We start from the raw sequence: 11,981 nt of genomic DNA, 5'->3' as shown, positions 1-11,981 counted from the left end.
TTCCCTTTTTGCTTTGTCTTGGAAGGGCTAGGAGACTCTATATATCGATAGATTGCCTATTGGTATCTGTAACACCCCCAAAATCCATACACGTCTAATGCTACGTCGCATCGACTTTGGGAGTGTTACCGCCGCGATGGAACGCAAGGCATAATTAGAAATACGGTAACTCAAATTCATTGTCTCAAACCAAATTGCAGCGGAATAGAAAATGTAATTACAACTCGGGAATCATAGATGACCCCTCTTTATTCAAACTCAAACCATGTAATAATGTTCTATAAAATTCAATAATGATCAAACTAAAAGTTAACTTCAAACTACAGTCTAGCCCCCATATGCTTGATGTCATGCAGCAGCACCAGCTCACCTAGTCTGCTCCCCATTGAAGTATCAATAGTTCATCACAGGACAACAAACACATAATAACACACAGGGTCAGCTATGCTGAGTACGTAATGAACCATGAAAACCATATGAATATAAATGAAGCATACATTACAACTGTTATATGAACCTACGTTATCTCACATCCTTTAATCTTTCATTATTTGGCATCGAACGGGCACCGTCATCTTACTAGAATCATACGGGCTACTGAATCCTTAATAGACAACTTGGTCTATTAGATGAAATGCAAATACGGTTTTGTTCCGTCTCACACCCATCACCTTAGTATGCATACCCCCAAGATCGAACGGAACCTTCCGCCTACTTGAGTTATCAAATATAAGGACACTACTGTCGTCACAGTAGGCCTGCGTAGGAGTGTAGGACAAGTCCTACACTCCCCCATTGTTCTATACTTGTAGGGAGTCCAACTACAAGTATCGCCATAATCTCTTTTATTACCAATCATTCTTTTATAACTTTAAGGAGTCATTTACATACTCTCTTAATTACCAAACTCAATCTTATCCCTAGTAACACTCTTGTTACTCTATAGATCAGATTAATAATGCTGATGTTACACTACGATAGAACTTCGCATTTCAATGCAACATATTTCAATGCATCATATTGATTTCACGTTATAACGTCTAACCAAACAATCACAATCAATGTTCCCTATCATGGTACTAGGTTCCAATAACATGAACTGCAACCTAAACATGATACTAAGCTTTGAAAGTAAACTGGTACGCGTACGTACCTTGTAACGGAGAATTTTCGCTGACTTAATAGAACGAGCCGCTTATGAAATTGGGACCTAAATCGTTAAAAACAAAGCTTTAGTGTTACGTCCTTGATAACACTAACAACTACTACGTACTAAGACCATAACGATCTATCGATTCGAATTACGCAATAGTTAAAACCCTATTCTAGAACTTTCGTTATAATTCTAATCTAGTGAATTTAACGTCTTTTAGAAGTCAGAATTAGTGAATAACTAAGTTATTTAGTAACATTAGTCCACTATTTTACCAATCCAAAATGTCATAAGTCCAGCCTGTCTTATGTCCAAAGTCAAGTCATATGTCCAAGGTAAGTCATATGTCCAAAGTAAGTCATATGTCCAAAGTAAGTCATATGTCCAAAGTAAGTTCCATGTCCAAAGGTAAGTTCCATGAAACAGGTTACTCATGAAACGACAATAATGTAACTAATAATAAGGCACACTTTTCCTACTTCCAACTTATTCCAATTACAAACCTAACCAGAATTTATACTTAAAACAGAACAATAACTTAATTAGTTAACAATCTAATAAATTATTACACAACTCTAATTATTAATTAATAATTACAAACCTTTCTTAACTACGAAACAGTAAATATAAGAATAATTAATAAACTGACATACTAAGTTAAGTACAAAATTATACCGTTAGAAATCGCCGGCGAAAGAATTCCGGCGACCGAAAACCGCACCACACACGCGCACAACACCGAAACCGGTTTCCGTCGCCCAAACCCCCTTGCGCGACCCAGATCCGTCGCGCCACCACGCTCGCACGACGCGGAACCACGCTCACACAAACCTTCTCGCAACCTGTCGCGCAGCTACACTCGCACGACGCGATTTCTCGCGCACCCTCACCTCAGCTTGGCGCACTACCCTCGAACACCTTCGCGCACAACTCGACCCCTTCGACGAACTCGCGCAAGCTTTCAACCCTCGACGCCTGCGCACCGTTCGAACCACACAAAACCTTCGAACCACTCTTTCGCGACCGGCTCGCACCGAATCTCGACCCTCCTCGCCTGCGCACTCGAACCACGAACACCCTTCGCACCAACACGGCGAGGGAGACGAAGAACACAAGGAGAGAAATCCCGAAAGAGGGAGAACAGCGAGAGAGAAAGAGGTCCGAGATAAAGAGAAAGAAAACTCTGAGAGAGAGGGAGAGAGAGAAATCGGCTGAGGAAGAGAGATAAAATTCGAGAGAGAGAGAAGACAAGGGAAGATCGGCAAGGAGAGTGGAGGAGAAGAAAGTCGGCTGGGAGAGAGGAGAAGAAGGTTTAGGGTTTTTTCTGAAATTCCATCTTCTTTTCTTTTTATACTCCCTTCAAAAGGTAGTAACCCTAGGTCGATTAGGTTACTCTTTTAAAATTCCGGAAATTCCTAACAAATTCATATTACTAATAATTTATTCCTATTAACTTGTAAATAAATTAAAATACCTTTTTATTAATTCTTTATATTTTCTTAATTAGTACGAAATTAGTATTAAAAATACGGAGTATTACAGGCTTCCCCCCTTAAAAGAAGTTTCGTCCCGAAACTTTGAGGTAGCCCGTCTTAACGACGATCTTTTGCACTTCTAAGTCCCAAATTTCACAAGCGTTTTCTAACGTTCACACAATAGATAAGCAATTTTCACACATAACTAGCATATAACTAACATAATCAACATAATTAACATACTTTAGGGTGAAAGCGCGAAATTCTATCGCATTCTTCCCCCCTTAAAAGAAAAGTTACGTCCCCGTAACTCACGTACCTCTTGGAAAAGCTCAGGGTACTTCAGACGCATTGCATCTTCGGCTTCCCATGTGGCTTCCTCGGTAGTTTGATTTCTCCACAACACCTTGACAATTCTGACGTCCTTATTCCTCGTACTTCGCACTTTGCGGTCTAGGATCTGGACAGGTTTCTCCTCATAGGACAAAGTTTCGTCTATCTCTACGTTTTCAGGTTCAAGGACATGTGACGCATCAGGTACGTATCTCCGGAGTTGGGATACGTGAAACACGTTATGGACCCTTTCTAGGTCGTTGGGTAAATCCAGGCGATAAGCAACTTTCCCTACCCTCGCCAGTATCTCATAGGGTCCTATGAACTTAGGGCTTAGCTTCCCCTTTTTCCCGAATCGCATCACTCCTTTCATTGGGGCACCTTAAGCAACACTTTTTCCCCAACTTCGAAATTTTCGTCCCTTCGCTTCTGGTCCGCATAGGATTTTTGCCTGTCCTGTGCAGTCTTAATCTTTTCTTGAATGACTCGCACTTGATCCATCGTCTCTTGAATCATATCAGGTCCTAACACTACAGTCTCACTGATGTCGTTCCAACACAAAGGGCTACGACACTTTCTCCCGTACAACGCTTCAAATGGTGCCATCTTAATACTAGCATGGTAGCTGTTGTTGTATGAGAATTCTATGAGGTCCAAATGGTCTTCCCATGACCCTTGGTATTCTAAAGCACATGCTCGCAACATGTCCTCTAAGGTCTGAATAGTTCGTTCTGTTTGACCATCGGTAGCTGGGTGAAAGGCTGTACTCATTAATAGCTCACTACCAAATGCTTCCTGGACCTTTTTCCAGAAATTCGACAGGAATCGAGAGTCTCGATCTGATACTATACTTGTGGGTACTCCATGCAATCGAATGACATTTTTCACATAAGCCTTGGCTAAGGCTTCCATACTCCACGTATCTTTCATAGGTATGAACCTTGCTGTCTTGGTTAGTCTATCCACTATCACCCAAATGGTATTATTGCCTCCCCGACTCCTAGGTAAGGCGACAACGAAGTCCATGGATATCGAGTCCCATTTCCAGTCGGAATGTCTAAAGGTTGAATCTTTCCCTGAGGTCTCTTGTGTTCACTTTTGACTTTCTGGCATGTTAAGCATTTGGAAACAAACTCAGCTACTGCTCTCTTCATACCAGGCCACCAAAACATCTTCTTGAGGTCCTTATACAACTTATCTCCCCCTGGGTGGACAGAATACGTCGTGTTATGACCCTCGCTCATTATCTTTTGTTTCAGCTCTTCACACTTTTGTGGCACGCACCACCTACCCTTATATCGTATGCTCCCATCCTCATGGATCGCAAACCCCTCTGCTTTGCCCTCCTTAAGCTTTGCCTTGACTCGCTCAAGTTTCACATCCCCAGGTTGACTCGCCCTTATCTCTTCTAGGAAGTTAGGTTCGATGGTTAGGGCACTCAGCAATCTTTCTACCTCCCCTTCATGAACAACTTCTATCTGAAGTCTAGAGAATTCCTCACAAAGTTTGTCGGCAACGACTAATGTATTCAGGCTATGGCTAGACTTGCGACTTAACGCATCAGCAACAACGTTGGCTTTACCCTCATGGTATTGGATGTCTAAGTCATAGTCCTTGATGAGCTCTAACCATCTGCGCTGCCTCATGTTGAGGTCTTTCTGGGTGAAGATATATTTAAGGCTTTTGTGATCGGTGAAGATACGGCAGGTTACCCCATAGAGGTAGTGTCTCCAGATTTTGAGTGCAAATACTATGGCGGCCAATTCTAGGTCATGTGTTGGGTAATTGACTTCATATGGCTTCAACTGTCGGGACGCATAAGCTATAACTTTCCCGTTTTGCATCAGAACACAACCCAACCCATTTTTGGATGCATCACTATACACATCATATCCTTCGTTCCCATTAGGCAAGGTTAGGACAGGGGCTGAGGTTAACCTCTCTTTGAGTGTTTGGAAGGCCTTCTCACTGTCTTCATTCCAGGTAAACCTACAATCCTTCTTCATCAGGTTTGTCATAGGTTTTGCTATTTTGGAGAAGTCTTTCACAAATCTCCTATAGTAACCGGCTAAACCCAAGAAACTTCGTATATCCGTGACATTCTTTGGGGTAGGCCATTCACTCACGGCTTTGATTTTCGCAGGATCGACTGATACACCCTCCTTAGAGATAAAATGACCCAAAAATGACACTCTTTCCAACCAAAATTCACATTTCGAAAACTTTGCATAAGTTGGTTGTCCCTAAGTGTCTGCAAAATGACCTCAAATGATCCTCATGTTCCTCCTTGTTCTTAGAATAGATCAGGATATCGTCTATGAACTACGACGAATTTGTCTAGGTAGGGTCGGAAAATTCTATTCATAAGGTCCATGAAAACTGCAGGTGCATTGTTAACCCAAAAGGCATAACCGTAAACTCATAGTGGCCATATCTGGTTCGAAAGGCAGTCTTAGGTATATCATGATCAACAATCCTCAACTGATGGTAACCAGACCTTAAGTCATTTTGGAGAACATTCCCGCACCCTGAAGTTGGTCGAACAAATCATCAATCCTAGGTAATGGATACTTGTTTTTCACAGTGACATTGTTCAACTCCCGGTAGTCTATACATAACCTCAAGCTACCATCCTTCTTTTTCACAAATAGGACGGGTGCTCCCCATGGCGACATGCTAGGTCTAATATACCCTTTTCTAGAAGTTCCTCTAACTGGTTCTTTAACTCATTCATTTCTGCCGGAGCCATCCGATACGGGGCTTTCGAAATGGGTCCAGTCCCAGGTACTAGGTCAACGGTGAACTCTACATCTCTCCTTGGAGGCATACCAGGTATTTCCTCAGGAAAGACATCCTGGAATTCCGGACTATGGGCACATCTTCAGGCCTTAACGGATCATCCTCCACTCTTCTCACTGAACACATAAATAGGGGCCAACCCTTGTCTACGTAGTTCTTAAGTTGTAACGCATTGATAACTTTAATTCCTGGTTCTCGAGGTATCCTCCTATATGACACTCTTTTCCCCAAAGGGTCCTTTAGTTCTACTTTTTGCGCATCGCAATCTATCTTAGCCCTGTACTTCCCAAGCCAATCCATCCCCAGAATGATATCTAGGTTTGATAAGTTAAACTCTATCAGATCAGAGGGAAAGTATCCCTCACCTATCTTTAATGGCACTTTTAGGAATCTTTTAGAACAATTAACAGTCTCCCCAGATGGAATGACTATAGGCATAGAAATCGACTCAGACTCGACCAATGTTAAATTTCTAACAGTTGCATGGGCAATAAATGACAAGGATGCTCCAGAATCAAATAAAACTTTAACAGGAGTGGAGTTGATAGAAAATGTACCCGTGACAACGTCTCTACGAGCCTCTTCTCACTAGCCGTCATCATGTACAGCTTCCCTTTGCCCTTATCTTGGGAACTAGTTGCATTGTTACATTAGAGACTTGGTTGCTGGTATTGGTAGCGGGCTTGGAATAGTTGAATTCCCATTGTAATTACCTCCCCCGTTACCATTCCCGTTACCATTTCCGTTTCGGGGCTTGTCCCCATAGTTCCCTTCCTTTGGCCATTGGGGTTTAGCTTGTTTTTCGAATAGCATTCATAGGCTCTATGCCCCATCTTCCCACATTCCCGGCATTCAACCTTGTTACCCTCACAATCCTTACCAGGTGGTTGTTCGGGCACTTTCTACACCGATATACACGCTCAGGTCTGCGGTTATTGGTGTTATTGTTGCGGTTGTTGTTGTTGTTGTTGGGATTAGGGTTATTGTTGGGTCCCTTACCAAAATTTCTCTGAGGGTTTTGATTATTCTGGTTCCCGTTGTGCTTTTTCTCAAACTTTGGCCCTCAGGGTTTGGGTTATCCTTACGTTTCTCGCCAGCTTACCCCTTCCTCCCTTTTCCTGATAGCATAAAGGTGGGCAGCTTTGCCAAACACTGGTCCAGAGAGGTGAATGTATCTCCCCCCAGTCTACCCTGCAGGTCAAGGGTAAGTCCCAATTCAAAACGTGAGGCTTTAGCCTCCTCAGTAGGGGCAATCTCTGGGGCAAACCTCATCAGTTCAATAAATTTTCGGTAATATTCCTCTACCGACATGGTCCCTTGTTCCAGCATCATGAACTCTTGGGCTTTTTGTTTCTTAAGATACGGAGGGTAGTACTTGTCTCTTAGGGCCTTTTTAAAAGTTTCCCACCCGAAACCCGGTTGGCTTAGAAGGTTGTCCTTAGCCTGGGTCCACCAGAAATGGGCATCCCCCTGCAGATAGTAACTAGCTAAGGGCACTGTTTTCTCGTCAGGACAGGTTAGGGTGAAGAAAAGCTTATCAAATTCCCCAACCCAGTTTTCCAACTCTTCAGGTCCCCCTTTTCCATTTAGTATAGGTGGGTTCCTACGGGCCACTTTTTCAGATAGGTTCCCATCCCGGCTGTGACCTTGGGCTAAGTTGGCTGTAATCTGTACTAGGTCACGTATCGATTGCTCGATGTTAAGAGAGGTGTCAGGGGCGCCTCCCGATCGAACCATTCTGCGCTGAAATTAACATAGTAGCTATTTCAGTGACTTACACATAATTTTTGTTTTAACTTATTCAACGAATACACATTTAACATATAACATATATTGCGAACACCTTTAAGTCTGTACTGACTTGCATTACAATCATCCAAAATAAGATGCCATAATTAACAATAAAAGATAATATATGCACTATTATTGAAAATGGGAATGAAATATTTGTAAAGAAATACTATATATATATATATAAATCAAATAATGTTACTCCCTAATCGGCATGCAAGCCTTATTATCCCTAACATAACAAATGAACAAAAACGATCAAAATAAAACAAAAATCCTAATCCTACATATATGTTCAAAAGAACTATGGGCCAAGACGGTGATCTTCATCCTCTGATCCAGAATCCTCCATCCCTCCATCAAGGTCAATCTCATCTGCCTCAGGCTCGCCGTCCTCAAAGAATATATCCTCTAGTATGGGTCCTAGGTCTTCCTCGGGGTCTTCTTCCTCGATGGGATCCTCCTCCTCAATGGGATCCTCCTCCTCAATGGGATCCTCCTCTCAATGGGATCCTCCTCCTCAATGGGATCCTCTGCCTCAATGGGATCCTCTCCTGACAGGATTCTCATCCTCAACAGGGTCTTCATTCTCAGCAGGGTCCTCTTCCTCAACTGGTATATCCTCTAGTGGAGGTGGCTCATCATCATCATCCTCCCCATGTAACCCTGGTACAATCTGGACCCCACCCAACACTATAATGAAGGTCCTATTGTTCCTTTCATCATCAGAGACGTAAGTGACTGTCCTAAGATTCTGAAAGTCATCGGCCACTAACTCATCCTCAAATGGCTGGTATCTTGGCCTCTTTGCCACAGGTGCTGATGGCGGTTCAGGTATGACCCCTGGGTTCTCAGAATTCCCATCTATGGCCCTATTGCTCGAACTTTCCCTTTCAGATGAAGTAGAAGGGTTTTGACCCCTGGTCTCACGAACCCTCCACTCATTCTCGCAGTATTTAAGGTCAGTGAGGAAGTGCTTTTCGGAAGGCAGGTTCTGTATATCCGTAGGTATGCTTATTCCTATTGAAATACCCTTCTGAGTCCACATATCCCCATACCTACGATGAACAAATCTATATGGCTCTATATCTGGAACATAACGAAGCATGAAGTGTATCCTAGAGCCCTCAGATCGTAACCACTGTTCCCCTTGCATAATTCTGTAATCCATAGCAGACTTCATTTTAAAGAACCACATATCCCAGTCTTCCCCTACTTGTTTCATCAAAAAGTCCTACAGCCTATGTCGTGAACCATCTGTGAAAGTAAAAACAAAATAGAATAGTCTAAGTTTTTGTAAAGAGGTAAATGCTCATTTTAACTTTGAAATCCACAAGTGAAATCAAGCTCATTCGATCAATAAAATAGTTTTTATACTTAAATAAGTTTTGAGTCTAATCAATTTAGACCTATCTTTGTACACTCTCTTAATCTAGTCACATTTGAAGATTTCAAGAACTTTCACATTTCAATTACACAGAGAGCACATACAAGTTCGAGATACAAACAAAGTGCAATGATAACATGCCTATGACTTAATGCACATGACATGATCTATATGCTCCTAGCCCATACTACCCGTTTTGAAATCGTTTCGAAAACGTCTTTGAAAATAGGAGCTTCTGGCTCTGAATCCAGTTTTGTAACACCCCCAAAATCCATACACGTCTAATGCTACGTCGCATCGACTTTGGGAGTGTTACCGCCGCGATGGAACGCAAGGCATAATTAGAAATACGGTAACTCAAATTCATTGTCTCAAAACCAAATTGCAGCGGAATAGAAAATGTAATTACAACTCGGGAATCATAGATGACCCCTCTTTATTCAAACTCAAACCATGTAATAATGTTCTATAAAATTCATAATGATCAAACCAAAAGTTAACTTCAAACTACAGTCTAGCCCCCATATGCTTGATGTCATGCAGCAGCACCAGCTCACCTAGTCTGCTCCCCATTGAAGTATCAATAGTTCATCACAGGACAACAAACACATAATAACACACAGGGTCAGCTATGCTGAGTACGTAATGAACCATGAAACATATGAATAAATGAAGCATACATTACAACTGTTATATGAACCTACGTTATCTCACATCCTTTAATCTTTCATTATTTGGCATCGAACGGGCACCGTCATCTTACTAGAATCATACGGGCTACTGAATCCTTAATAGACAACTTGGTCTATTAGATGAAATGCAAATACGGTTTTGTTCCGTCTCACACCCATCACCTTAGTATGCATACCCCCAAGATCGAACGGAACCTTCCGCCTACTTGAGTTATCAAAATATAAGGACACTACTGTCGTCACAGTAGGCCTGCGTAGGAGTGTAGGACAAGTCCTACACTCCCCCATTGTTCTATACTTGTAGGGAGTCCAACTACAAGTATCGCCATAATCTTCTTTTATTACCAATCATTCTTTTATAACTTTAAGGAGTCATTTACATACTCTCTTAATTACCAAACTCAATCTTATCCCTAGTAACACTCTTGTTACTCTATAGATCAGATTAATAATGCTGATGTTACACTACGATAGAACTTCGCATTTCAATGCAACATATTTCAATGCATCATATTGATTTCACGTTATAACGTCTAACCAAACAATCACAATCAAATGTTCCCTATCATGGTACTAGGTTCCAATAACATGAACTGCAACCTAAACATGATACTAAGCTTTGAAAGTAAACTGGTACGCGTACGTACCTTGTAACGGAGAATTTTCGCTGACTTAATAGAACGAGCCGCTTATGAAATTGGGACCTAAATCGTTAAAACAAAGCTTTAGTGTTACGTCCTTGATAACACTAACAACTACTACGTACTAAGACCATAACGATCTATCGATTCGAATTACGCAATAGTTAAAACCTATTCTAGAACTTTCGTTATAATTCTAATCTAGTGAATTTAACGTCTTTTAGAAGTCAGAATTAGTGAATAACTAAGTTATTTAGTAACATTAGTCCACTATTTTACCAATCCAAAATGTCATAAGTCCAGCCTGTCTTATGTCCAAAGTCAAGTCATATGTCCAAGGTAAGTCATATGTCCAAAGTAAGTCATATGTCCAAAGTAAGTCATATGTCCAAAGTAAGTTCCATGTCCAAAGGTAAGTTCCATGAAACAGGTTACCATGAAACGACAATAATGTAACTAATAATAAGGCACACTTTTCCTACTTCCAACTTATTCCAATTACAAACCTAACCAGAATTTATACTTAAAACAGAACAATAACTTAATTAGTTAACAATCTAATAAATTATTACACAACTCTAATTATTAATTAATAATTACAAACCTTTCTTAACTACGAAACAGTAAATATAAGAATAATTAATAAACTGACATACTAAGTTAAGTACAAAATTATACCGTTAGAAATCGCCGGCGAAAGAATTCCGGCGACCGAAAACCGCACCACACACGGCACAACACCGAAACCGGTTTCCGTCGCCCAAACCCCTTGCGCGACCCAGATCCGTCGCGCCACCACGCTCGCACGACGCGGAACCACGCTCACACAAACCTTCTCGCAACCTGTCGCGCAGCTACACTCGCACGACGCGATTTCTCGCGCACCCTCACCTCAGCTTGGCGCACTACCCTCGAACACCTTCGCGCACAACTCGACCCCTTCGACGAACTCGCGCAAGCTTTCAACCCTCGACGCCTGCGCACCGTTCGAACCACACAAAACCTTCGAACCACTCTTTCGCGACCGGCTCGCACCGAATCTCGACCCTCCTCGCCTGCGCACTCGAACCACGAACACCCTTCGCACCAACACGGCGAGGGAGACGAAGAACACAAGGAGAGAAATCCCGAAAGAGGGAGAACAGCGAGAGAGAAAGAGGTCCGAGATAAAGAGAAAGAAAACTCTGAGAGAGAGGGAGAGAGAGAAATCGGCTGAGGAGAGAGAGACTAAAAAATTCGAGAGAGAGAGAAGACAAGGGAAGATCGGCCAAGGAGAGTGTGAGGAGAGAGAAAAGTCGGCTGGGAGAGAGGGAGAAGAAAGGATTTAGGGTTTTTTTTTCTGAAATTCCATCTTCTTTTCCTTTTTATACTCCCTTCCAAAAGGTAGTAACCCTAGGTCGATTAGGTTACTCTTTTAAAATTCCGGAAATTCCTAACAAATTCATATTACTAATAATTTATTCCTATTAACTTGTAAATAAATTTAAAATACCTTTTTATTAATTCTTTTATATTTTCTTAATTAGTACGAAATTAGTATTAAAAATACGGAGTATTACAGTATCTATGAACAATAGTAAAGTGGAACACAATAATACTCCATCTGTCTTTTTTTAGTTGTTACATTTTGTCATTTTCGAGTGTGTCAACTTACTTGCTATATTTTCCAAAAGTTTCTACTTTTAGTATGTGGTACCCGCATATTATATA

The 11,981-nt window shown here is 41.6% G+C and overlaps 2 long non-coding RNA genes across 2 annotated transcripts; both read right to left on the bottom strand.

The window, feature by feature from the left end:
- Positions 1-227: 227 nt before the first annotated feature.
- Positions 228-2,342, bottom strand: LOC130590391 (uncharacterized). Its single transcript, XR_008968212.1, has 3 exons — positions 1,829-2,342; positions 1,154-1,210; positions 228-375 (listed from the first exon to the last, which is right to left on the bottom strand). It is a non-coding gene; the product is annotated as an uncharacterized LOC130590391 (long non-coding RNA).
- Positions 2,343-9,416: 7,074 nt separating this feature from the next.
- LOC130590390 (uncharacterized) lies at positions 9,417-11,847 on the bottom strand. The gene is made up of 3 exons (XR_008968211.1): positions 10,950-11,847; positions 10,278-10,334; positions 9,417-9,500 (listed from the first exon to the last, which is right to left on the bottom strand). It is a non-coding gene; the product is annotated as an uncharacterized LOC130590390 (long non-coding RNA).
- Positions 11,848-11,981: the final 134 nt, after the last annotated feature.

The sequence above is a fragment of the Beta vulgaris genome, chromosome 2, assembly GCF_026745355.1.
Source record: "Beta vulgaris subsp. vulgaris cultivar EL10 chromosome 2, EL10.2, whole genome shotgun sequence".
Lineage (NCBI taxonomy): Eukaryota > Viridiplantae > Streptophyta > Magnoliopsida > Caryophyllales > Amaranthaceae > Beta > Beta vulgaris.
The sequence above is the reverse complement of the archived record's forward strand: the minus strand, read 5'-3'. Positions and strand labels throughout refer to the sequence as shown.